The sequence below is a fragment of the Corvus kubaryi genome, unplaced genomic scaffold, assembly GCF_017639235.1.
Source record: "Corvus kubaryi isolate FWS band 111438036 unplaced genomic scaffold, C.kubaryi_AGA036_p1.0 67, whole genome shotgun sequence".
In the NCBI taxonomy this organism is placed as follows: Eukaryota; Metazoa; Chordata; class Aves; order Passeriformes; family Corvidae; genus Corvus; species Corvus kubaryi.
The window spans coordinates 6198920-6226472 of NW_024582055.1; the positions used below are offsets into that span (position 1 = coordinate 6198920).

The 27553-nt window shown below is 41.2% G+C and overlaps 2 long non-coding RNA genes across 24 annotated transcripts in view; one reads left to right on the plus strand and one right to left on the minus strand.

Moving 5' to 3' along the window:
* Positions 1 to 27553, plus strand: part of LOC121674343 — a 92550-nt gene that overhangs the window by 26846 nt on the left and 38151 nt on the right. For 14 of the 22 annotated variants that reach the window (XR_006019574.1, XR_006019576.1, XR_006019572.1 and 11 more), the window contains 5 exons: positions 419 to 587; positions 4470 to 4769; positions 6376 to 6572; positions 19353 to 19438; positions 21190 to 21281. This is a non-coding gene — a long non-coding RNA (uncharacterized LOC121674343). Of the gene's footprint in view, positions 1 to 418; positions 588 to 4469; positions 4770 to 6375; positions 6573 to 8334; positions 8506 to 10097; positions 10192 to 19352; positions 19439 to 21189; positions 21282 to 27553 lie in introns of all 22 variants that reach the window. The other 8 variants (XR_006019563.1, XR_006019580.1, XR_006019571.1 and 5 more) reach the window with 6 other exon arrangements.
* Positions 4764 to 27105, minus strand: LOC121674346. 2 transcript variants are annotated; one of them, XR_006019585.1, is made up of 4 exons: positions 27020 to 27105; positions 20459 to 20588; positions 19777 to 19919; positions 4764 to 5301 (listed from the first exon to the last, which is right to left on the minus strand). It is a non-coding gene; the product is annotated as an uncharacterized LOC121674346 (long non-coding RNA). The 2 variants fall into 2 exon arrangements; XR_006019586.1 differs by having other exon boundaries at positions 20361 to 20588.

Sequence of the window (27553 nt, forward strand, 5' to 3'; positions counted from 1 at the left end):
ATTCAGTCAGGTGCACATTATAGAGGAGAAAATAGCTCAGTGAGTATTTTCTTTTCACTCTTAATCTTCATTTGGCATGAATGTGGGCTGGCCAAGCCCCAGGGTATTATATTCACATCAGCAATGCCTTCGGACGCTGTGATGACTTAGTGCAGTGAGACCCACATGAATCAATATTGATTGGCCACTTACTTTAAGGCTACTTAATTAAAACTAACATGATGGCACAGCTTCCAGGCAAATCCACAGTGCTGTGATTTGTGAGTGTGCTTGAGAGAAAGTGGGAAGGACGCGGTGTAACAGTTCTCTTTACTCTGCAGTTGAGAGCTTTTTGTGTAAGGTGAAATTAAAGAGTTTAAAAAGAGGAACTGAATGAGTGCAATAAATAAACTAAAAGGGCTGTTTTGTCATTATGTAGGCTGTTGGAGAGGACTTCTGGCTTCTTTCCAGGGTACCTGACTGTCTCATGGCATATTGGTGTCATCCAGGGCATCCAACATGAAGCTCTCTAATGTTAATGATAAAAGAAAATTACTTCCCTGTGACTGGGGTTGGAGTGAACACAAGTGGCATCACTGTTCTGTCAGGTTGGTCTTTTGTGTTTCTACTGAATGTATTTAGTTCCACTAAAACATCGAATGATAGTGTTTATTTACAGTATCTACGTCTAGGGGAATCCACCAGTCTGAAATTAGGTTTTTTCCTAGAAATCTCCATCTCTTGATGCTTGGGAGGCAGGCATTTATTTTTGATCAGGCTGGTTTAGGCAGCAAGTTGTTCTTTATCTGACAGCCTCGTGTATTGTGTGTGAGATGCAGAGAATCCAGTTCCCTGTGTCACTAACGAAACCCCGGGGCTTTGCACCTCCAGATATTTCTGTTTCTCAATGGCCAGTCAGAAGGAGAAGCAAGGAGAGTCTCACAGATTGAAATGCCATAAAGAATTGTTTCTCATCTGCTCATATTTACACAAAAATAAATCGAGAGAATTATGCCTTTAAAAGTTCAAGCCTTTGAATTGTGCTTAGCAGGCATAAGTCAAGAAGTCACTTGCAACACAACTGGGTTTGTTTTTTGTCAGCACTTTCAATATCCTGAATCTCTGCTTGCTATTGCAAACAGTTTGGTGAGGGAGCAGCTGAGATGCCAGAGGACAATGTATTGCTCTCTGAGGGGAAAGTCTTGGACATTGTTAAGATAAAGGCAAGAATAGTTTAGAGAAGTGTGATTTAGGCAGTGAATTGGGTTTTTTTAATATTTCTCCCACAGCAAGAAACAAGCTGTAGAAAATTTTTCTTGACATCTTATGCTGGAAGAGACCAAACTTTTTTCCATCTCCTTATTGTACTAAATGATAGTTTGTGTTTTCTGAACATTCTAAATAAAGCCAGACAACTCCAGGGTTCCTAGAGAAGTTTACTGATAATCTCTTAATTGAAGTAATGCACTTGGCTGAAATCATCCACTCCATATTAGTTCTTCAGTTTTGTTCAGGTGTATCAATTTCCAAAGACTGGCAGGCATCAGTTCTCTGTATTCAAAAGACAAAATTTTTGAAGGTTTTGAACCTTAGAAGTTACAGAACTTGCTGCTTCAAGTATTTCATCTTGGAGTTTTGTCAGATGTCTGAAAAATTATGCTTTTGTTTCTTGAGTTATCTGTAAGGGACACAAAGTTCTCCCAAGAAACATGTATTTGTAAGGAGTTCTTGTGAATGAAAAGGATTTTATTGAATGCAGAGTACTCACAAAACTCCTTGAACCATTTGCTTTCTCATTCTTACTCTTCACTCATTTTCTTCATCATGTTTATGGCATCAGTGGTAAGATTCTTTGAAGGACAGCGTCTCTGACCTCTCAGGAAAGTTTGAAAAATTTTTCTTCTTGGAGCTTGACTCATCCTGGGATTTCAGCAAAGATGGTGGTACAGTTGAGGTTATGAGAAGAAAACCCTTCGAAGAGGAGTGCACGTTGCTCCCTGTCCCTCTGCATTAGTGCTGGGGATTTAGCTGGGCAGGACCCCCTGGAGTTTTGTGTGGGTGAGAGAATTGCTGTCTTGTGATGTAGTGTTAACACAGCACTAACAAACTGCAGGACTTGCTGGGATGTTTCCCTCTCCTATTAAAAAATATATTGATATAAAGTAATATTTCTCTCCACTGCCATCTAGTGAAGTTACTATGCTCTGTAAAGGCTTTGAGACTCAGTTGAGCATTCTGATAGTGAACTGTGTCATAGTGGCACAGAAAGTCCAGTTCCCTGCAGAGTGTCTGATATTCATCCCAGGGCTAACAGCAAACAGTGCAAAATAAAGGAGGTACAACAAATTTAATCATAGAATTCTGTCAATGGTTATGATGATAGAAACAGTAAAAGAATCTGTGCATGTTATCAGCATTGCAGAAATGACTGGCACCACCAAGATTCAAGTTGTAAATAAAGCAAGCACCAAAACCTCTGTTGGCTGAAGGAATGGTATAAAATCAGGCTTTTCTGGTAAAAAGCACACAGGGTCCCTGGGGGTCCAGATCTGCTGCCTCCAGTCTGGATCTTCAAGCCTACAGAGTGATGCCCACCAAAATTCTCAGCAGAGTTCTTCAGCCTAGAACTTGAATGACACTTTTTAAAAAGAAGTTTTTGAGATTTTCAGCAATGCCCAGGTTGTGTTGGGCCGCACACACAGAGGGTGTGCTCTGACAGCAGTGCTGGGATGGGCACCAAAGGGCTCAGGCTGTGAGCACATTGCACCTCTCCATTTCCATTCCACTCAGTGGCATTGATTTTGCTTAAAGATCCTTGGCTATTTTTCTAACACACAAGTAGGTCAACCCATTGCTTCCTGATAGTGGAAATAGCTAAAATAGGACATACAGATCAGAAATCATTATTCTCTTCATGTATCATTTAGTGAGCAAAATCTCTCTCTTAATACTCACATGAAAGTCATCTTAAAACCAGAAGCTGTTCCCAATGCAAGAGAATAAAATAGAGTTGAAAAAAGACATAATATGATTTAGAAGAAGAAAAAATCAAGACAAGTGCAAACCAGATCCCTTTGATGGCTGGAATGTGCATTTCCATTGCCATAGCTGAGCAGTATCTCTGCACTCTGCTTCATTTGCCGTCTTTCCACTTCAGTTTCACAGGCATGATGGAAAAGCCCAAATTCCTACTGATCTGTAAACCTGTGCACTTCCCTTTGTAGCTGCAATAGCAGTGTGGTGGTTTGCTTGTCTACTTTTCGCTTTCCTTCTACCAGATTTATTTATCACAGAATCTATTGGGCAACATTTTAACGGCAAATTGTGTGAGTATCCCTCAGCTCTACCTGAATTATACATTACCTTAAAACAGAAATGAAAGGTGAGTTTATATTTTAACTTGGTGTTGGCTGATGAAGTTTGTGCTTCTGGGTGGGAATTGTACATGTAGAGACTTGCTGTATTTTCTAAAGTTGTGTTAAGGAAGTAAAACAAACTGATCATCTGGCAAATAAAAGACAAGTGCAGGGTGGAGTAAGTTTATTATTATTATTTATAATGTAGCTAACCTTTTTAAGGTTTTTCATTGAATCGTGTCATAAATTGTAAATTACAGAAAAAAATTTCTTAACTTTGTTTGCTAAAATGTGTGAGAAATTCAGGAACCTTTGTAAAATCTGAAGCTTGTAATTCTGAACGAGTTCGCTGTATTCAGTAATTGGAGCCATGTTTAAAGAAAAGGAAAATCCTTTATTTTACTGAAGAAAGGCTAAATAGGATTGAGTTGTAGCCACTACCCCCCAACCAAGCCGAGTGACTGAGAGAGTTGTTGTTTTACCTGTCTCTTGAGGCAAGGAATAAATCTTAACTAATAAATATATCTTCTAAATAATCTTATTTCACAGTCTGCCCAGGCACATTTGCAGTATGCCAGGGCAGCCAGCCAATGACCGTGCTGCTAGTTATAAGTAAGCAAACAATTTGGTTCATTGGCAACTTCAACACTGATCTTTTTTTTTTATTTCATTTTATTTCCAGCCAATTTGCATTCAAGCTTCTTTGTTCAAGGAGTCCCCTTTCTAAGTTAGAAGCAATGACATTTGAAGTCTTAATTGCATAGTGCCATAATACTTGCACTTCATTTTTATTGAAAAAAAAAAATACAATTCTAAGTAGAAAACTTCAGCCAGTGCATTTTCTTTATTTAGAGTTTCATCCCAAGTGTTGCAAGGGGATGTCATAGAGAGAATATGGTTCCTAAGCAGCCCACTATCAATAAGCAGCTAAGAAAGTACATTAGGATCTTAGAGATCTTAAATGCATCACAGAGAAGAAAAAAATTGAATTATTACAGTATTTTCAACCAGAATTTTAATTCCTGGTTTTGACATTGCCAGGTAAGGCTTTAGTATTTAAAAGTTCTCTTTTGTTCTTTCCATGATTGTTTATGTTGGACCTCACAGACTCCAAGCTTTTTTGTATTTCCCCAGAAAGCATCAGAGCTTATGGATCTCCCAGTGGGAAGTAAATTGCCTTGATGTCCCAGGGTCAAAAGCAGCGTGGCAGATGCAGTGGCACATCCCCTTTGGAAAAGCAACGAGAGAGAAAAAGCGGCAGGAGTGCAAAGCCGCTCATTCACTCAGAGTAATTGGTGATGGATAGGGAGCAATAGAGGAGGGATAATACAGGGCAGTTTATTGGGACACAGGAAGTGTGAAGATGGATGACATCCCCAGTTCTGCACGGTGCTCCTTCCACACATGCTATTAAATCCAGACTGGAAAGTGAAGGTAAAATACTGTAGGATGTGCTGAATGTGGCTTTGCACTGACTTGCAGTGCTGTCATCATTTCATTGCAGTATTGGTTTTAATTCCATCCTGTAAAAATGTTGTGTTGAAAAGATAAATCAAGTTCTTCAGATATATGAATATGCAGGACTACTGCAGTTGGATTTGATAAAGTGATACCAAAGTTTCTCATTGTGCCAGCAAGTTGAATACTGTCCTATTTCCACAAGAGAAAAAAAAGGTTGTAAAAAATGGGACATCAAGAGTAGTCTTTGAATAGTTTTCCAGTAAAAAATATACAGATTTTACTTCTAGTCCAGAGTAACATATAGTATCTGCAGAAATGGCTTGTTTTGTCAAACAAAGATATCAAGACAGGTTTTTTTTGGTTGGTTGTTGATTTTATTTTTCTTAGAAGTCATCCTGGCTGTTACATCCTCTCTTTCTTCTTTCCAGTCAGGTAGTAATTGCATTCCACCTTTTACACAGGGTTTCCATTTCATGTCAAAATGGTGCATATTAAAATAAAAACACTGGGAGAAGGGAGAAAGATGTAAGTTACAAAGAGTGAAGGTAATGCTGTCACATAAGACAAGTGTCAGGCCCAATATCCATCTTGGCCCTAACCCTGTATCCTAAAACCACCAAGAATTAATACTTGGGAAGAGTATAAGTATTCCCAAGCAAATGGTGGTAAAAGGAGAGACTCCCAGGGAAATTTATTGGCAGTCTACATGTCTTAGCTTCTCTTGGTGGATGTTACTTAAAAGTAATAACAATCACTTCATATTTGTAGGGAAGAGCAGAACTCGTCGGCTGTATAGTATTGTAAAAATTTATGTACAGTTTTAATTTTCATTTACTGAAAGAGTAGAATGATCAAGTAAAATCTTTTGAAAAATCAAATGAGTATTTTTTTTCCAAGGAGAAGGCATAGAGATATTGCTAATAAGGCTGCATTCCTTTGATGTCAGGCCTCACGCTGCATAAACTTTATGGACCCATCATTAGTCCTTGTCAGCTCTTAGGGTCTTTTGGCTTGGGGCCAAACAATTGATATAGTGGAGAGCTTCCAGCTAAAACAACAGCCTCTGCATCTTTATCTTCCCATCCATCAGATTGTTGGTGGAAGATAGGGCTAATTTGTCACTCTACCCACTTGGAAAAGTTTGATAAATGGCTTAATTAGACTTTTTTTTTTTCTTAAGAAATCACATTTCTTGAGAGCTAGAGGTTGGGAAAACAAGGGCTGAGGATTGAATTAGAAAAGGAAAATATTTTTTCTTCAGTACAGATCCAAGGAAACACAACCATTATACAAGCAGAGAAGTGGAAAGAATACAGTTGTTTGGAAGGATTTTCAAGGGCAAAAAACCCCAAACCACCCTAACACACAAATGTTCTGTGGGCTGTGCAGCTGCCCAAAGACTGTGGCAAACCCGTCTCTACCATTCACCTGCAGGGTGCTTTCTTAAATATGCTGCCCCCCAAATTGCGGTGCCTTTGTGTTTAGAGCTCTAGAACAGATAGCCAGGCACCCTTGTACCTAAAAGAACATCTAAATAGATAATTAACTATCTCTGGGTGATGCTTTTCCTATCTTCCAGCAGGCAGTCTACACCAAAGGGAGCTGTGCCTTCCAGGAGGCTCCCGGGTTAGTGGCCACACCACTCAAAGCCAGGACTTTGCTTCAAATCACACCTTTCACTTCTGGGACAAAAAGGGGCTGCTCCAAGGCCATGGATCAAGGTCTAACCAAGTCCAGATCACAGTTTTGAATGTTCCTGCTCAGGACATGCTAAAGGTAAAAGAATATTTGCATTTTCTTCTTTTCTTGAGGTAATTTTGTGACTTATGAGTCACAACGTACATGGATTAAATTAATTGGTTTTGAAGTTTCTCCAACTTTCAGCCAGAAGAAAGGGAGAGAGAAAAGGAGTAAAGTTCTTCTCTTGATTGTTATTTCCACCACTGTGTTTGGATAATTATCTTTCCACTTTGCATAATTACGGCATGTATTCCTATATGTGGATGTGTTGGTGAGGGCTGCAAATCTTGTCATGTTAGAGATGTCTGGGCTTTGTATTTCTAATCATCTTTTAATGTAAGTGTTTCATTTGGGTCACTGAGGGAATATATTTCTCCTTTCTGTGGTCTGACATGAATTAACAAAGCAAGAGACAAACTGTATCCTCCTTTTTTTGATAAACTGTCCAGAAATTGGATGTAATTCAGATATAATTTAAGAGCTCTTTAACCTCTGGGCAGAAATTTATAATAGTAAGGAAAAGACAAATATTTTTCAATTAAAAAGATTTAGAATCCCTTTCTCTGTAGAACACTAATCTGAAATGACACTGAGGGGTAATAGGCCTGGTGTTAGTGCTTCCCCAAGGAAATGTCTTATCTTTTGCACTAAATTAGTTGTGTCTTTCTCACACATCCTAAAGCTGTCCGTTTGGGCATTCTGTATAAGGAAGCTCATGATTTAAAGTTTCTGAGAAGAAAGGCAAAACAAAAGTGTTTAAACAGTAATGACCTCTTATGCCCCAATCTTCATGACCCGTTCTGAAGAGGATAGCATTAACATTAAATCATTCACATTGCAGGGAAAGTCATAGGGACGAGTTGTGGGAGCAGCCTCCGTGTGGGTCAAGTCCTGGAGGCGTGGTGTGCAACTGCAGCAAATGCCAGGATAAAGTGGGGGTCAGTTGGGATAACATGGAGGTCTGGCAAGGGCACCGTTGCAGAGTTCTGCTGGCCAATCTCCCAACATAGTTACTACCAGAAATGATCCCACATGACTCCTTGCTGGCATCTCCAAGACTAAATAATATCAATGCAGATGCCACATGGGAAGGGTGCTGTGTCCCTCCATGCCAAGGTCACAGAAACGGGACCTTGGTGACCCAGTGCCAACAAGCGCTGGCGTGCTCGTGGCATGGTTTGCCAGGTGGGATGCAGCAGGGGCTCTTGAAATGGCAGTGAGTGGTGGAGCTGCTCCATCCCACCTGGCAAGCCACGCCAGGAGCCCGGGTCCTTGGCAGTGGGGGTGCAGATACCTCACAGCCGCTGTGACCTGGAGTTTGGTACCTTCCCTGCAGCAGTTTTCCAGCTGATATGGTAACAAGTGCCCAGAAGCTGACTTGGCTTGTTCTGCATTGCTGCCTTCACCCAGGCAGGAGGGCTGCCCTGGCCTCCAGCTCAGCAGATGTTGTTTGCAGAGCCACTGTTGCAAAAAGTGCCCCATGTGCTGTTCTGCATCACCCTGCTGGTGGCATCAGTTGCAAAGTGCCCTCTATTAACGCTGGGAGATCAGAGCTCGAAGGTTGTGCTTGTCACTGTGGGACATCTTTAATATAACAGGGAAAAAAGGATGTAAAAAGGCATCTCATGCTCCCACAAGCTGTGTAATGGTGATGGCTGGATGTGCTGCTCTGGGTGGAGCTGTTCATGCACAAGATCTGGTTCCAAGACAGGAATTGCCCGTATCCCCAGTGAAGTGAAGATAAATTGTATTTACAGCTTTAGATCTTCACTAGGAAATCTGATTTACCTGATTGCAGAATGTAAAAGTTCAACAAAGTTGCTGCCATTGGGACATGAAAAGTGCATTTACAGGATTATTTTTTGCATTGAAGAGAAGTCAAGCATTTTCTTCTGTATAAAGAAATGTCTTGGACATGAGGAAAAAAAGGAAAATGTTAATCCCTGTGTTACTGATTTGCTATTTTAAAGTAAGTGAATATATCCAATATGTTTTACTTTATTTTAAAAGTAAGAACTGTCAAAAATAAAACTCTCTAAGTCTAGAGTAATTCTTTTTGATTTGGAGCCAGTTGTGGTTATTAATATATTAAATGAATTCAATATGTTTTGAATTGCTTTGCCACTTGGTTTACTTGGAAACTAAAACCATTTGTAACAAAACGGTTAGACTGGTTTTAAGTCAGACCAGTGTATAAGAGCGTGTAAAACCAATAGTGCACTTCAGACCATCAAAAAACAATCTTCTGGACTAGAAAAAGGATACTTCTAAGAAACCAAACCTAAAACTCTTAAGGTACTTGAAAAGGAAAAATAATTCTCCACACTTCCATCTTAGGATTTGCAATTAAAAAAAATAACAAACAAACATCTCAATTTAAAGGAAACTCAAGGGTCAGGATGAGATTTCTGCATGTGCTGAGCATCCAGGAGAACTGGTAGGAGTGGACTGGAAGTAACTGGAAGTTTTGCAGCAAGTCTTCTGTAAATCCAGACAGATGTACAGTTTTTAGCCTGCCTAAATGCGTGTGGCAGGTGATCTCCAAAGGTGTTGCTTCATTTATTGATTAGGAACTGAGGGAGATGATCTTGGTTTCTTCAAGCTGTCAGATGTTCTTCTCTTTTTTTCCCTAGTGATTTTCTACACATAGAACAGGCTCAGATACTTTTTAACAGGCATACATTTAATATCATTTGCAAAATGATTGTAACTCTGCCATCAGTTTGCTTGTTTATACCTGTGACTTTAGAAGAACCTGTTAGATGTGAGTGGAGATGAATAAATAGCTCCTAACCTGTGAAATTCACTGTGCAGAAATAATCTCTAGCAGTCTCTCCTGAGACATGAAATGAAGGATGCTTTCAGTACTTCACCTTACAGTACACTGAGTTTTATTCAAACCAAAGTCTTGAGAGTTTAATTTCAAGCCTGAGCTGAAATCTGTGCTCTAAAACTCTTTATAAAATGCTTGGGAAAATTGAGTTTTCAATACAGGTTTTCAAAATGATGCCTTCATTTTTATCCAGTGGAAAAGGTTAGTCTGAACAGAAGTAAAGGGCCAGATTTATTGAAGCATAAAAACCTGCCCAAGTGGATCCCAGGTGGAGTTCAGTCATGAGCAAAGATTTCAGGTCATAGTGATGACCTGTGGATTGCTTAGCCATGGACCAAGCTCACTTCTGGGAAGAGTAGGTGGAATCTACCCTGAAATGAAAAAGTTGCTGTCCTTCCACCTTCTCATTGCACAATGATCTCCGAATATCACTTTTAATTATGGGCAGCTGTAGCTTTGGGATTTGTCAGATAAATGGGAATTTTGTTTAAGTACAAGTGTATTGTTAATGGTTTGATCATTTGGCTGTTGTCAGAGGGGAGAAAAACAGCACAATGAGTATTCAAAAACTTCAGTGCTTCAGTGTCCCTCCAGTGAGCGTGACAGTAGCAGATCCTGTAGTTCCTCTGGCCTCACCTACTGACCAAGAGATACAATTTCTGCCTGAAGTCTCTAGCCCACTATGAATTATTATACATTAAATTAACTACATTTTCTTTTCAATATAGATTCCAGTTGCCCCTGGACTCACTGAGAATGTAAGAGGGAAACACAGTGATGAGGGGATATAAACTCAAGGGCAAGACATAAAGCAGAGGATATGTATGTACTCAAAATGGTTTATATATGTTTGCTTTGATATTTAAATGTAAACCTAATGCTTATCACAAGTTAGTAATTGCTTGCCAGAACCAGATTTGCCTTGCACTGTAGCATCAAACTTGAGGCAATGAGAGCAACATGAAAAACAGCTTGGCAGAATGAAAACTAGCTTCTAAGTTCTTAATGCCTTGGACTTTTTTGCCTTTTCTTTGCCTGTACAACCAGAGGTGAACATATTATCCTTTCGAATTGCTTTGATAAATCTCATTCCCTTTAGGATTAAACATTCCTGAACATTTTTGTGCCTCATTGAGCTCTTCCAGAGAAACATAAATTAATTCTTAGCTCAACATTTAGAGTTGTAAGACCTAATTCCCTTTGGCTTTAGTTATTGTAGGCATGGCCATTTGTGCAGAGTGACCACACTGTTACTCTCCTGCCTGCTTTGTGCACTTAGATTTTATGTACAGAGATTTGGCGTGGCTCTGACCAGTGGGAAATGACTCAGCAGTGTCCTGCAGGGGTGAGTTGGATGGGTAGATGTCAAATATGGATTTTTGGATACAAATCCAGGACGCTTGTGTGCATTCGGTGTATGCAAAATCAGGCTTAACCACTAAGTACTTGACTTCGGGTATCTCAGCTGAATCCAGGCTAAGCTGAACACAGAGAGACAAGAGTTAGCACCTCATAAATACTCCCAAATATTTGCAGAGTCATTGGCACAATGTGACTCAGCTCTCCTGAAGTAATTGGGCCACCTGATTTATACCTTTGGAGGGCGGGCACCTTGGAAAGCTGAGCAGGGACACGGCAGATGGGGTTTTGTATGGCTACCATGTGGCTCCTTGGAAGGAGATCTTGACCAGCCACAGTCCTTTTGGTTATTTGGCCCTCTGTCCTCGCAAAATTATTTTCTAAGGTGGCCGAGGTCAAAAAGTAATAATTTTGTGAACAGCTCAGGTTTTATATGATGAGAGTTTGCTGTGAGATGGCTGATCTGAAGCCATTCTCCATTATTCCTGTTTGCCTTTCTAACAGCCAACTAAATCAAACCTGTATATTTCCACAAGGAGCATCCCAATAAACAGTTCGTGTGCAGTGTTCAATATTTGTGTAGCAGCTTGGAGTAGGGAAACAGGTCACAAAGTGTGTGAACCTGATACAGACTTGATAGAAGGTGAATTTTTGTCCCAGCAAACCTTTGTAAAGAAATCAGTGCTCAGGAAGAAGGAAGGAATGGTCCATCCCAGCTCAGACAAAGCCTGAAGCACCTATATAATAGGTGAATTTAACAATTCATCTTTTCCTGTGTAATCTTAAACTATGTATCTTGGTGATGTTGCACTCCTTGAAAGAGTGAGATAGCACACCAGGTAATATGACCAAAAAAAAATCAAGTGAACAAGAAGAAAAGGACATTTTCTGCTTCAGATGATGACTATTTTGGAACGAATGAGACTTTAAAAAAGCTATCTGCTTTTTCTTTCCTGTGTCACGTAAACAGATTAGGAATTCTCTGGTTGAGGAACAAGGCTTTCTGTGTGATACAGTACTGAAGTGCTGAGGTGCAACAAAAACAGTCTACAGATGTGAGATACATCTGATTTGCCTTTTACATTGGACCTGCTGTTTGGCTGCTGAACAGCCCTTCTGTAATCGGACGTATAAAATTACACCCTCATTTCCTTTAGTGACAGGGAGATTGCTAAAATTGCTAAAGGAGGTCTCTGCCACACTCACTTTAATTTAGATGATCATCCAAATGCACAGATGTTTGTTCCAATCTCCTCCACTAAAGGAAGTGGGACTCTATGATTGTGCTACTGTGACATTTCCAGTACTCTGGACAGGGCAGGATCCATGCAAAAATGCTCTTCCTTGCACTGCGGAATCAGCTCTGGCAAGGAGTGCAAAAAAAGGGAAAAATATATTAAAGTAGTCTGCAGGGTTTTTTCTCCAAGTGGCATGATTTGGGATATCTTGTGTTCAAATTAATAGATACATTTCCAACTTGTGTGTTATATTTTTGCACAGTATGGATCTAATTAAATTTGCAAGCAGATAAATAATTCCAAATGAAGTTAGAGGTGACCCATAATATTCAACTTGAGTGCTTCCATATACTGGCTTCCTATTAGATTTCATGTAGTAATTTTAGAATTTAACAGTGCCAGTAACTTCATGTTCATACTTAAGAGTTACTCCCTGCCATTGGTGCTTTTTAACTAAAATAAATGCAATCACATTTCTTTTCCATCTATTATCAACTCTCCATGTGTATTATATAGTAAAACTGACCTCCTAAACCTGCCCAAGTGAAAACCAACTAACCAAAACAAACTAAGACCAAGTAAATGTGATTTCAGTTGCAGAGTTTTCTGGCAATTCAGTTCTGTTGCTTTCAGAATGACATCTTTGGTATTATTGTCCTTAAAAAACTGGAACAAAGTACTAACCACGTTGCAGAAGTAAAATGTAAGAACAAGGCCGTTGAAAGCTTCCTAACTAAAATGGTTCAAGTGTCCTTTAAGAAACTTTGTTCTGGTGCTCACATACATCAGCCTTGCCCTTACAACTGTATTTTTGGGAAAAAAAACCTAAATCACCATTTGGGAGCTGTATTTCCTCAGGTAACATTGGTAAGGCCCATAAAATCCCTCCTGCTTAAGCCAATGTAATCTTGTGAAATCTGTAGGCTGCCATGAAGCATGTATAAAAATGTGGTGCCTGCACAGGCCTTTGTGTGGTGAATGCCAGAAGTACCACTGTGTACAGGACATATTTTTAGTATTGATGAAAATGGAAAAAAAAACCAAGCTCAGCCTGATTTGTGCCCCAGGCTTGGAATGTGAACACTGACAACCTCTCTCGGCTCCATCCAGCAGCGGAGGATGGGGAGGTCAAGAAGTGCACAGGCTGTCAGTGGCTCCTGTGAGCCCCTGGCTGCCCTCATGTCTGGTTGTCATCTTCCTGACTCCTGTGTGTGGTAAGAAAGGATAACATTTCAGTTTAACAGAGAAAACTGAGTTTCAGAAAGACCAGCACTTCCCTTCCCGGTGGTGGAGGAGCGAGTGATTCCACCCACAGCCCAGCCTTGTCTGTCTGTTCCTCTCCCTCCCCACTGAAGGTAGAGGAAGGTGGGATGGGAGGTTAAACCAGGTGCTGGTTTTTTATATGGTTAAATTAGGAAAAATGAATCTACCTTGGCTGACTTCCCCAGCAATACGCACAGTGGTTAGCTGGGGCATGATTAGCTCTTCCATCTGCTGGTATCCTAATTATAGATACGGTAACAATGGCTTTTGTCTTGCTGTATGACTATGGAAGGAAAAGACAAAATTAGGCTCAGCAGACACAAACAATAAGGGGGTGGATTTTTGTGCTTAGTTATTTTTTTTAACCTGTTAAAAAATCAATGTGTTCTGCTTGTCCTGGAATGTTATTCTCAACCAAAATCTAAGTTTTGAAAATTATAAATTGTTTAGCTCTCTCTGTCTTCTAATTGCTTAATTTAGTTCAGTTCCAACTCTAGAGTTCTTTATGAATTATATAAGGAAAAAGAAATCATTCAGCCCTGAATTGAAACACCCTCCCTCAGTGCTGCTTCTCTTGTGGGCAGTGGTGTCATTTGTGCAAGAGAAGTAATGAATGAAAATGTGATCCAGACTTCAGAACTAGTGACATCTGACACTGACACAGCACCTTGAGAAAACAATAGGATAGGCTGGCACATCTACTGTAACATATTAAATTAAAATAACCAGGATAAATACCTAAAAATGCCACCATGGATTAATAATGTATCACCAATGAATCACTGCAGTTCCCACCTCCTTGAATTTCAGGAAAGAGCTTTTGATTTTCCTTAAGGGCCTCCCTTATAATAGGGGGGCAGCTGAGGTTGATAAATAAGCAAGGCAAGCCACAAGTCCCCTGGTTCCAGGCTCCAGCCTGGATCTGCTGTGTGTGATCCCAGCAGCCTCCCAGAGCCAGTGGCATTAAAAGCACTATTTGCAGCAGCAGGGCATCTCCAGGGTGCAGGGTCTGCTCTGAGCATTTCCAGGTTTATGTGGAGGTTCCAATTTCTGCAGCAATGCAGGACAAAAGCTCAACCTGCATATTGGAAAGTTCATGTGGGATTTGTCTGAGGATGCTGTGATCAGTGCAAAATGGAGAGGTTTTGTAGTTGAGACACAATTAAATCATACCTGTCTTCTTCACAGAATTAACTTTTACTCCTGAAATGACTAGCTGGGGTTCAGGCACACTGCCACCAAGGAAGAGGCATTCCTTAGTTCTCTGCTGGTGCTTCAGTTCTCTCTGGCCTAACAGACAGGATGGAGTCTGGCCTGCAAAGTTACCATTATAATGTCAATATAAATATGATTACATTTTCTCCAGCAATGGAATTAGTGCCACTAGGAAACAAAATCATTTTAGGTTTCTCCTGCTGTGTTTGTATGAGCTTGGGGTCTAACTGGCAACCAGGGAAATTTGGCCTTTGTGCTCAAATAATGCAATGCTGTGCTTTCCATTTTGAGATGAAATTACTGCTAGTGGGATTTATGCCGTCGGAAAAGAATTTGTGTTGCTAAATCTTTTGGTAGTTGAGGTTGCTTTGTCTCACCACATAAAGATAGTTATTTACATGGCCTTGCATACATAGATGCACAGCTAGAGCTTATGTGTATGTGTGAGTGTTGATTTGGGATGTCTTTTTAGGAACATTAGTGTGATGTGAATCATTGTAAGTGCAGTTTTTATGGAAAAGAATATGAGCCTCCTGGTACCTATTCCCTGTCTCTCTGAGTGCATTTTCTAGGGTTGTGGAGGTAGATGGGGGATCTCAGCAGTAGGCCTGGGATGCTGCTCCCTACATCTCCTTATTGGAGACCCAGGCAGGCCATGCTAAGGATTTCCTGGCAGGCCATGTACCCACATTTTTCCTGGTGAAAGCAAGGACTGGGTGTAGAAAAGGGGAAAGGCATGATTAACCATAGGCTTGTATTCTGTGCTTTAATGTACAAGTCAGTTGGGAAATAAATGAATCACTAGAGATTCCTGGAGCATTTATTGTGCATCAGGAAGGTGGCTTTTCCCTCAGCATCATGGAACACACAGAATTAACTTAGAGTCATGATGAAGAGCTAATTCTCCTTGTAATTGTACCTCCTGTGCCAATATTGCAGTGTTCCCAAAAATGGTCTCAAATGAGATAAAATCAACAAACTGAAGCAGATTTCTCTTACACGTAGCCTTAAGCCTTTTTTCAAAGAAATCTGAAATTATACTGCAGGATAAATATTCCAGCTGCTGCTTCAGCAGTGTCCCACTGTAGTGATTTAGAGCAACGCCTCCACGAAAGCAACAGGAAATTTGGCCAGCTGGATTCCAGGTGCAAATCAAGCCCTTGTGCTGCCCTTTTTCAGGGATAACAGTACAAATAGGCTGAGGGTAGGCTGGCATTTTAGGTCAGATCAGAAGGGCACTTCTGAAGCAAATTTCCTAATTTCTCCCACTTACCATGCTTTTCCTTGCACCTCAGGTAGGAGCATAGGAACTGGGGTTTTGGATTAAACCAACATCAGAAAGGTGCTCCAGGAGGATAATTCCTGTGCTCCAGCCAGTTAAGACATGGGGCCAGACTGGAAAATTCAGCCACATGTACAGAATGGATGTGGGGTCCCCACTACCAGCTGTGGATCTGCTCCTGTTTAGCTTTCCAGTGTAGATAGAGCCATCTGACACCCAGGTAAAACAGCACTAGTGCACTACAGACTCCCATTTTGAGTAAATTGGAAATTTAAAGAAGTACTAGAAACCTTAAAATAATATAATGCTCATCCCAAGTGACTTAAACTCAAGGCTTTCAACTCCCTAGCACAGTTTCTTTTTTCCCATCCTCAGCTGAAGAAGCAACTCCGCTTTTGAGACTCTCCACTACCATATGCATGTTAAACCAAACCTCTTTTTCACTATGATTTACATGCCAAATGCACTTATTTACTCCTAGGTAGAATTAATTTAATCTTTAATTACTTTTATAGCAATTACATGCTTTTAATCTGTGGTTTAATGATCTATTATTTACAGCTGCAGTGAACAAAATACACATTGGCTGGGGGAAACACATCCCTTGTGTAGGTGGCCGCTGTAGGCCCTTTTTAAATTATAAAGCCTCATGAGTTAAGGCCTAAGTAGTTTTTAGGATTTGAACAAATGAGCACATTTCAGTCAAGGACATCATTGGCAACTCCTTATTGGAAGTGTAAAGAGGGTAAAACCCAAAAAGCTTGCCTAGAAAACTTAAGATCACATACTTTCAGGATTGTGTTCAAACACTCTGTACTGGTTTTAGTCTTCCTCTTGTTTTTCTCTCATTGCAACTGGGTCAAATTACTCAGGATAGGAGAAAATTTTTCACAAACTTTTTAGGTATCTGGATTTAAAGTTTTAGTTGGACCGAATTCTAGTGTGCAAAAACTGTACACTTATATTGCTCTTCCCTCCTAAACATCTGAAGATGACAGCAGTAAAGAATTAATCCCCAGAGCATTATTATCTACTTCCAACTGATGGGGCACAAAGAGATTTGATGGCTTCTTCAATACACTGTGGTAAAGCTAGGAAAGGAATCCAGATGTCCTGGTTCCTCATCCTGTCCCTGAACCACAAACCACACGTCCCTGCCTTATTAGTGACAATCACAGCACATGAAAACAGACTATTTATATCTAAATATTTCATCTGTTCTCACTCGTTATTCCCTAACTCACCAATGTAATTATGTTGGCAGGGCAGCAATCTCTTTTTTCCCAGTAAGAGCAAACAGATTGTTAGGTTTTCTGCTGAGATACAAGCTGCACAAGAAGAACTCCCAAATAAATCAGATCAAAAGGACCATGTTCCCATTGAAACATCCTTGGTCAGGCAGCAATGGGAGAGAAGATTTCGTAACATCTTCCTCAGCTGACTCGAACAGCTGCATTAAAAGCACTGATCACAAAAGGTTAACTTTGAAAAGAATATTAACCCAGAATAGGTTTAGCCAAAGAGGGGGGGAAAAAAGCAATAAAAAGGGGCTTTGGAAAGTTCTGGTTTTTGAATGTCATGTGATATTTAACAGTTCTCAGAGTCTGCATAACAAGCAGCTTTGAATAGAAAAATAAGATGATCTGTGCAAAATAAGTCCAAGATTCACATTTCATAAATATCGCTACAAGTCGCTTAGGTGATTACATATTCTCTGATTAGCAAAAATGATGCTTGTTCTGGTAAAACACTTGCTTCCATGTATGGGGAATATCAGTGCATCTTGGACAGAACACAAAGGTCCTTGAGAACTTTGCTGCTGAAGTCAGAGACATCACATTTCCCTCTACAGAAGGCAAACACCTCACAGGTCTTGACACTGCTTGGGCTGCCTCATCCTGAAGTGGCAGCTACAGTCTGTGTCCCCCATGCAGCCATTATAGACAGATAACGTGCTTAATCACATCCTTTTCATTTCCCAGTGACATGCAGACACAAGGCTGTGTTTGTTAGTGTGTATGCAACACGTGCACTAGTCCTGCTCAGTGGGATACTGCAGTTTATTGCCATAAAACTTCAGGTTCCGAATTCCAAGCAGACTTAGAGCAAAGGCTGAGAGCATAACATGGATTCATAACGTTCAGGTTTCAGAAAACATTTTGGCTGGGATTTTTTCTCTGCCGACCACATGCTTCCAAATGTAACCCTGAGAAATCTCTCCAGTAGTGGAACATGACTAGTGGTATTTGAGAACACTGGAGGGAGAAGGCACCTAAAGAGCTTTGTGTTTTCATCCATTACTAAGTCAGAAACCCTCCACTGCGCATATGCTCTTCTGTTTTCTCTTGGCCAAGGTTTGGTGACTTGGTACAATCCCACTACAGTTCTGAAACCCTCTGTTGTTTAACACCACGAGTGAAATAGGTACCATAACCTCTGTGTGGCCCTGGAGCTGCACAGGAATGATTTCCTGCTCTCTGCAAAGGAAGATGCCTTCAGATTCTGTTAAATGATAACAAATAAGGAAAAGGAGGCCTCCCCTAGTTCTAGCAATCCTATCCCTCCCACTGGGCTTTCCTAGAGGTGGCAGAGTTGAAACTTGCAGGTTTTATTTTCAGAACATGGTCATTTCTCATTTTAAAGTAAACAATCCTTGGTTCCCATGTATTATTCAAGTAGGGAGAAGTGGGTATCCAGTGCACAGATAATCAAACATCCAGCCTGCACCAGGCAACCTTCTCAAATCGCTTGAGAAACTTCCCTATTGCTGTTGTTATCATACTCCATCCACTTCCTCCAATTATCCAACACTTCAAACATCATATCCCACGTTTTCCCCACAGCTGTGGGGTGAAGCAAGCAAGAGCTGTGTTCCTTCCAGCTCCCCTAGCAGTGTTTGCCCACAGGAGAAGAGAGGGAGCTGCACAGATGTTGCTGGTATCACATTAATACAGAAATAACCTGTTGAAAGTAGATTTGTTTTCAAACCTTTCAGTGAGAAAATATCAGTTTCAGAGAGAGGAATTAATGATTTTAACCTGCCTATCAAGCTCTTTCATTGCCAGCATATAAAATCATTATTGGTGTTTCAAGCTGCAAGTAGTAATGTTGAGGGTATTTTCACTGCTGCCAAAACATTTACATGAAACTGCTGTTCAGATCAAATTATCTTGGAAACTGCAAAGCGTGCGTGGATTCCAAATTATTCAGCTTAGAGATTGTTGCGTATTGAAATTACACAGCAGAAACCAGCAAAACACCACGATTGCTTCAAATTCACAGGGATAGCAAAAACAGCTTTTGTAAGAACTCTTCACCTTAAATGCAGTAATGAAACAGACACAGGCTTTGGCTATGTTTAAACCAGTGTTTCACCACCAGAAAACCCTCTCTTTGAGGCAGAATGGGTGCTTCTGGCTCTCACTTCCACCACCTTCAGACACGGACAGCTCAAAGAGAACAGTGGTGTGGAAGCGAGGCATCAGGAAACTAAAGCACAGAGAGTAAAGAGCTGTGACTATTTGGGGAATGACAAACTAAAAATACAAATTCCAAAAGGGCAGTAAACTCTCAGAGGTGCTCGCTGCTGGTAGGATCCTATTAACTACCTCACGTTTACCTTTCAGGAACATACCAGTTATGGAAAAGACTCCAGAATATCACCAGAAAGAGGACTGGGCAATTTCAAGTCTTTGATGAGCCATTACTTGAGGTATTTTAATGTGCTTTCCTTTGCATAATGTTCCAAACAAACCGTTGCTTTTTAGTAAGGATTCTATGTTGCAATGAAAGAACAATCTGGCCACATTAAAGACATCCTGAAGAAAAAAGTGCTTCCCTCAAAGAACCATAAAGGTGATTTTCCAAGAATCGCAGGAAGGACTGTCTAATTTAACATCAGAGGTGAGGGTTCATTTCTCTCTAGCAGAGAGGGGATGGACAGATGAAAACACTAAATGCAGAAAAATCTTAGAGGTAAAACTAAAAAACTTCTAACTGCTGTCAGGAAAGAGTTGACAAAGAAAAGCGAGGGCTGTAGGAAGAGCTCACCTGTGAGGAATATTGAGTGTGGCACTGGAGCAGGGTCCTTTGCCCTTTCAGTCACTGATAATTGGAGGTTAACATCTAAAACTTGTGTCTTTTTTCCCGGCAAGTTTGTAATTGATTTGTTCTTGTTCCTTCAGAGAAATATCCTGAAAAGCAACAAAAAAAGCAATAGGGTAAGACAGGTTCCCCAGATGTGGTGGGGAGAGCTCAATGGATGTTTGTCTGCAACAGGAAATAAGTGCCTGTGTGCTCTGCCACTGTGGTGTGTTTTATCATGGCATAAAATCACAGTGATTTCAGCATTGGCCTGATCAACAGATACTCTGCACTGGTGGGTGTCCTGTGCATAAGTCACAGACGAGGCATCCTGTTCAGAACAATCTGATATGCTTCTCTGGGAACAGGAAAAGGAATTAAAGAAAGAGCCGTATTGGGAAGAAGGAAATACTAATGATCTCTTCAGGGGCTGTGCTTTTTCCACTTCTTCTTCTTCTAATGTGCACACAGTGACAGCTTGGTGAGTAGAACATACAGAAGAATGTCCATGAGCTTACACAGTCTGCACATTTCAAAACAATCTGCAATACCTGTTCTCTGTTGCATTTAGACGAACTGGGGTTTTTTTCCTGAAGAGACCTAAGGATTGAGGTTTGCATGTCTTAGGAAAAAACCACTTCTGCAGTACCTCTGATATGGTTTGTTTGGCAGTGCTCTTGATGTCACCTGGGAGAAGGGGGGCACAAGGTTTCCTACATCATCTTCTTTCTTGCCAACCCTTGAGGCTTCCAGGAGGGAGATATCTCTTTGTTTTCCACCTTAAAGAAAATCTGAATTAGTGGCTTTGGTTCAGTAGGGCATTTCAACACCTAGTTTAAAGCATCAGATGGGCTCCAGTGGGTACAGGGAGTGTGGGGGCAGTCAGAATGATACAAGCACATATGTAAATATTTCCCTGGATGAGGCTTCAAGTTGCATTTGGGAAAATGTGAAGCTGTATAAAGAAAAGAACACATTAATTCCTTTTCTTTGTTTTCAGCAGTGCTTAACTGCATTTTTCTTGAAGTAGGGATGTGTGAAAAACTGCACTATTGTAGATAAAAATATATAAAATGTGTTAGATTAAAGATTTGGAAATTAATTTCTCAGGAGACCTTTTTCAGTCTAGACTCTATTGACGTGTATCCTGCCAATTTGTTTGTCTGGTCTCCCTGTGAACACAGCATTTGATACTGTAGGCAATGCAAAGATCTCTGATAAGCTTTGCTGCTTCCTGCAGCGCTCTGTGTTCACAAAGAACTTCTTAAACACAGCTTTCAGCTTTTCTGCATCACCCCTATTCTGCACTTTTTCACCATGTGCTTTCATGCTTCTCCTTTTTGCGCCCTGTGCCTTCATCCCATGGGGGACCATTCTCAGCTTCCAAATCTCCTGTGAGGACAAGGCATCTCTGAGCTCACACCTCCTCATCCAGCTCACCCTCTGCCTGCTGGATCCTCGCTGCTGAACTGGTAGGATTTGATTGTGATCTTCCTTGTTACCGGTCCTCACCCTTTGGTAGTTCGTATTTGGATAGGAGCCACTGGAGGGAAAGGTGAACCTAAGGAATTAAAGGTGCTTCCACCAGAAAGACTCCAGAAACAAAGCTGATCTCCAGGGGGTGATGCTGACTCATTACTGGTACTTGTTGCAGTGCCTTTATTGCTTTTTAGTTAAGCACACAATGCAGCTCTGTAATTAAGCCACAGGCATAATACAGGACAAAAGTCACATATGGCTTTTTTTCTGTTTTTAATTTTCTTTTTTGTAGTTATTACTTAGGCCCACTAGACATGAAGAACAGTTGTGCTTGAATTTTGCCATTTTAGATTAATCTGTAAAATTCATGGTGTTTCCTGAAAATAGTATCTTTGTTGCAAGTTAGATAAAGCACATTTTTTCTGAATGCCTTCATTAGTCCAGATATTTTGGGTTGAAAAAGAAAGGCAGGAATATTTGGAATTCAAGTATGACCTGGGAATAGGAGAAATCTACAAGCCTTGAAATTTAGGGAGACCATGCAAGTCATCCACAAGGCAAGCCATCTCTGTTTGGAAAAGTGTTTTTACACCCTCACCTATGAGTAATGAATGAAGCTGAGTTCCAAGTCAATATCCAGGCCTGCTTAGGTTGACTTTATGTGAAGAACCTATTACAGGATGCCAGTGAACATCCAGAGGCCTACTTCAATTTTCATCATTCAAATACACCAGCATTAAGAAACGCCCTGCACATGCTATGTCATCTCTGCCCCTCAGCATCCCTGAAATTCTGTGTTCAATCATGGTGTTCAATCATCTGAGTAACCAAGAAAGGAAGAGCAGCTGGAATAAGCTCTGTGTCTTGGTGCTGCAGAATCAACTGGCTGATTAAAATTTATTAGGATTCAGTTTTTTGCCACAGAGGCAATAAAGCATGATTCTAGCAGGCTCAGAGACCTGCTTCTTACAGAACCTGGCACTGGCCTCAAAACAAAATCCCAAACCCCCCAAAAAAGGCATTCTTTTAGGAATATGTGTTTCTGTACCTTGATCTTACCAAGGGGTAGAAATGTTCACGTTTTCTTTAGCAAGGATGTAATGTGGCTTCCTAGGAATAACTTTAATGTATCCTTGTGTGCATCTAGCATTAAGAAATGCTCCACACCTCACAGATTTCCTCTGGGAATCTTGCTTCCTCTGGCTGATAGCAAGTTTCCTGTAAAATCAGTTTGTACTACAGATGCAGAGGAGTCTTTGTCAGAAAGAAATTCCTCCCAAACCATGGATAATCATTATCCACTCTGAATTACCCAATTATCTTTCGGGGGTTTTATTTATTGTGCGGAAAAAGAAACAAGGAGTTTTCTTGCCAGCTCCCTCAGAAGTGACCTAAATGCCCACTGTCTGAGGGAGATCACAGGCTCAGGCCGCTGTCCCATTGTCCAGCTGGGTGCCTGCAATAGCCTGGCCCCATAAAACAGACATTTAGCTGAACAGAAGCAATTAGCCCTCCATCGTGGCCCCTGCTCACAACAGAAAAACCAGCTGATGTTCCCTTAACTTGAAACAATGGGAGGGCAGGCATGGGCTGTGGAACTCTTACAAGCACAGTAACTCCTTCCAGAGGGGGACCGTGAGAAAGTGGAGCCTGTAAAGAGTCTTTTCGTGGATGAACTCCTGAACAGTCTTTTATCCTGTGAACTCATCAGTCAGCTGTCTGTGGGTGCAGCTCTCTTTAGAAAACCCCAGTTCAACTGCAACATGCCGGTTCGTAGTGATAAACCTTTCTGCTGAATGATGTTCTGTCTCAGCGTTGTGTTCACCCCAGTATGGATTTATTCAGCAGCAACTTTTCCCTCCAGCCCTCTTTCACATTCCTTACTGTGCTTGTTCCTCTTCCTAATGATCTGGGAATAGCAATGACCACTGATGAGAGCATGGCAAAAACTGAATGTTGCTCCCAACAATGGCAATGAGGGCTTCACTTAAGATTCGGATGCTGAGAAAATTCCAGCAAAGAAGCTGATGAGCTCAGAAATTCAGCCCTTCCATATGAATCCAGTAATTTACTTCCTTTTGACTGCTTTCTCCTCCACCTAGTTGGAATCTTGCCACCACCCCTAATCACTCGTTACCCAGAACTCAACTCCTGCTAGCAATAAGGCTGTGTTCAATAAATGGTTGCTCTTTAAGGCTGTGTACAGCACTGTCCCCATTCCCACTCAGAATGTTGTCCAAGCACCTTCAGGCAATAGTTCATCCCTTGCAAGTATGAAACTCTTTGAAACCACGAGGCCTTTGCTAGTGACAAGGCAAAGATACCATTAAGTTTGGGAAATCAATCCACAATAAATAGAGCTACCTACTTCATTCAGCACCTTTGGCAACAGCCCAATGGTTTGGTTTCCAGCTGATGATGTGAATTTCCTGTAGGCACACATTCCTTATGAGCATCGTTTATCCTTCCCCTTGTGCTAAATTTCCCTGTAGTTCAGCACAGTGTGGATACCACAGCTCCAGAGGTGTGACTCCTGCCTGGGCAGGCCTTTTGCCAGCCAGCTGCAAATGAATATTCTGTTGCTTTCGGAATCTCCTTCCTAAAACCCAATCTAAAATCAAATTGAGTAAGGATTTTCAGTGAATATCACAGAATGGTTTGGATTGAAAGGGATCTTTAAAGACCACCTAGTCCAACCTCCAAGATGTCTCACTTCTGCTGCTGTTACCACGGTTTGCATTAAAAAAACCTTTCCTTTGTTCAGCCCCATCGTGGATGTTTCCCCATCATGTCTACTCATTAAATCTTTTGCAAGAACTAATAGAGAAGACATCCCAGCATAGGATACTGAGAAGACTGGCAGGACTTTGTGGTCATTGAAATGTAACTATGACATCTCCCTAAAAGTGCCACTGGAAGAATGAGGAGTGAAATAAAATAAGGGCCACTACATTTATTAAAAAGCAGATGGTACCAGAGAGCCCCTACCCCTGGATTATCTGTCCATCCGGGGACCTGGGTAAAACAACTGAACAGATTTACTGGTTTTATGGGCATTCTTCTCTTGCTCACCGATAGATGGGAGCAGAGATTTCTCTACTCATGAAATTTTCAGGCTGCAGCGCTTGCAGTTTTTTGTAGACTATGAGGGGCAAAAGATAAAACCAACCAATGACAATATAGCTCATTCACATGCCCACAGGGAGAAGGATATTATTTTGTTTAGTAGCATACAGATGAGGTTTGTAATAGGAGTCAAATGGAAACTAGGAGTCAGCACTCTTGAATTCTTTAACATTGGAATTCTCTGGTTTGGTATCTAGAACTGGTCAGAGGTATTGAATAAGTTTACAACCCCTCATTGTTATTTCCCAGATTGTAAGTGTGTTTTGCTTGGATCCAAGCCTTTACAAAAGCAATTAAATGTGTCCTAAACTTCCATTCATTTTTCTTAAGAGATCAAAGAGGAAAAGCTGTCCAGATGTAAATGGCTAAGCCTCTAATGAGATGATCAGTGAATTGTTTCTCTCTTGTGTTAGAAGCATTTAAATTACAATATTGCACTTAGGGCACTCTGCACTTCTGACTTGTATAGCAGGATCCCAGCACCTAACACAAGCCAGACAAATAACTTCAGCAATTAGCTTTCAGCATAGGTCCCTGCCCTCTGACCTCTCCAGTTCATCGGAGGAAAGCCAAATGCTTTGTTAAACAATATTAATCAGGCCTGGCACTCCTCTAGGGCCGGGCACGTCACAAACAGTTTCTAACAGCAAGAAGCTGTTTGCAAGAAGCAAAATCTCGTGTATTTTCTGCTCAACAGGAGCCTGACTCAGCCATACTGGAGGTGAAGCAGAGCCTGATCTGTTTCTGTGGAAATTTGGGAATGGTAGCTCAGGTACCACCTGTGTGACAGTCAGGACTCCTCTGAACTGCCAGTGAGGGAGAGGAGGATCAGTTTGCATAGCCTGGGGTTGGTTGGTTTGTTTGTTAGGGGGATTTTTGGTTAATTCCCTCTATTCCTGCATAAATATTTTGTGTAAGCATAGTAGGAATCCAAATTTAAGTGCCCCTGGAGCTACCTATAAAGACAAGGGTTGGTGGGACAGAAAGTAAAGAAAACCTCTCTCCTGCCCAGCTGCTGAGTAGGTGCTTTGGGACATGGGCTGGTGTTCACAGTGTGTCAGTACAAACTGGAGGTGAGGTCACTATGAGGTGCTGCCAGGGAATACCAGCGATGTCTGCAGAGGTAGAACATGGTGCTGAGGTGATGCCTTTTCCTGGCCTTAAAATCAAGAATCAAACACGGTTAGAAGAGAAAAAGGGATTTTACCTCGGTATTTATTTTAAGGATCCTTAGGTGCACTATGTCCAGGTGGAATGCACTGAAATGCACCCCGCAATGCACACCCACAAAAGATCTGGTATAACATTACAGGTTTTGCTAACTAGCATATCTATCAAAAATTCCCCAGTGAGAGGCTTGAATGAGCCCCTCCTCCCCAAGGAACCTTCCCCTGGATGGTTCTATCTTAGTTTACAGAATGTGTTCTGGAGAGGACCTTGGGGTCTGGGGCACACTGATCCCTAGCTACGAAGCTTCTGAGATGTTTCGTTTCCTAGCTGAACAAACAAGTCCAAGAATGTAGGCAAAAAGCACTAAAAAGGTATAGCAGGGGTATAAAAGAAAAGGCAAAAAAATCATCATGGCATCAGAGGCAGGAAGAGAGGATTTCCTCTCTGTTGCCCCTCCTCTGCACCTCACCTCAGACGGGCCCCTCAGGTTGGGCAGCAGTGGGATATAACCAGGGAGGTGCTTTGCCTGAACTTCTGCCTGGTTCCCAGTCAAGTCTTTAATTGCTTATTTGTTTTTCTTTCACTGATGTTCACTACCATGTTCATAATTTAGAGCTGAAACTTCCAGAGACAAGCAGAAGGTAGGAGCATCTGTAGGTTTCATGAAAGGGGCATCCAAGCTCCTGAGGAGAGCCTAAAGAAAATGTACTTACCTAAACTCATTCAATCTTTTTTTAAAGAGATTTCTTCTTTATCTTAGAAGTGAGCTTACCACCCTGCCTATGAACCTAGCTTTCCAAGACATAGAAACCTTCCAGAGTCTTGATCTTGTCCCAGGGTGTGATGTTGGCTTTGAACAGCATTTCTTAGCTTTTTTCATGTCATTTCCTTTACTCAAGGGGAGAGATCTCTCCAGCTCCCTTTCATGGCAGGGTTTCTCTGAAGCAAGGGTCCAAAGTGATTTTTTAAAAATTTTTTATTTTGGCAGTAATCCTACAGATACCACTACTCTTAACTTGCACTACTCTTAACAGCTAAAGTAGAAGTTGCCAAGAGCTCTGAAAAAAAAATAAAGGAAAACAAAGGCAGCCAACTGCATGCCAACTTTGGAAGTTAAAAACTCTGATTTGTAGTTTGGGTGTGTTCCAATTTTATCAAAGCCATGCCTCCATTCTAGTAATACTCTCTGCTAAAAACCAAACTCCTCTACATAAAACTGACTTTTGACTTCCTAATTTAACAGTAACAGCAGCCTTTCTGAAATGATAGTTTCTGTTAGTGGTGAGTTAAAAATCAAAATTCAAACCTTATCCTGCAAGAGGGAGCAATTTCACACATTTTTAGGCTGCTTACTGTAAGATGGGGAAGGAGTGCTGCAAAATCACCCAACAAAACATCGGCTTAAGATGCTGTTAAGGATGCCAGTGCTCCCTACCTTGTGTGCCCCTTCTGATCTGGAAGTCAGCAGAAGCTCTTGTGAAACTCGAGTGCAGAGGCTGCCCCACTGCTGTCCACAAGGATGTGGGGAGGAGCTGCACAGGGGCCGGGCTGCCCTGCTCACAGCACACATTTCCCATCCACTCCCAAGGCATTCCTGCTGCTCTGCCAGCCAGCTGCTGGCTCCAGGCCCAGCCTGGGCTTTGCATTCAGGGGATTTAGCTTTGACAGCCCCTTGTCATTTTGGTTTTACATTATCAGCTCTTTTTGTTATAAGCCATGGGCTTCCAATATCAGCGGTGAAAAACAATTTCAGGTGGAAGCAGCACCATGGGACCGAGACAGAAAACATTCAGAAAAAACAAGTATTTCTCATTTCTTGTAATCACCTGCATTACAGCAATCAAGTGTTGAGTGGTGGTTGGTGATAAGTTGCTTTGCAGAAAAGACAAAGTGAAAAAGAACAGAAAGAGAGGGTTTTTCTGCGTTTCTGATAAACCTGTGGTTATGGCCTTCAGTGACAGATTTGCCA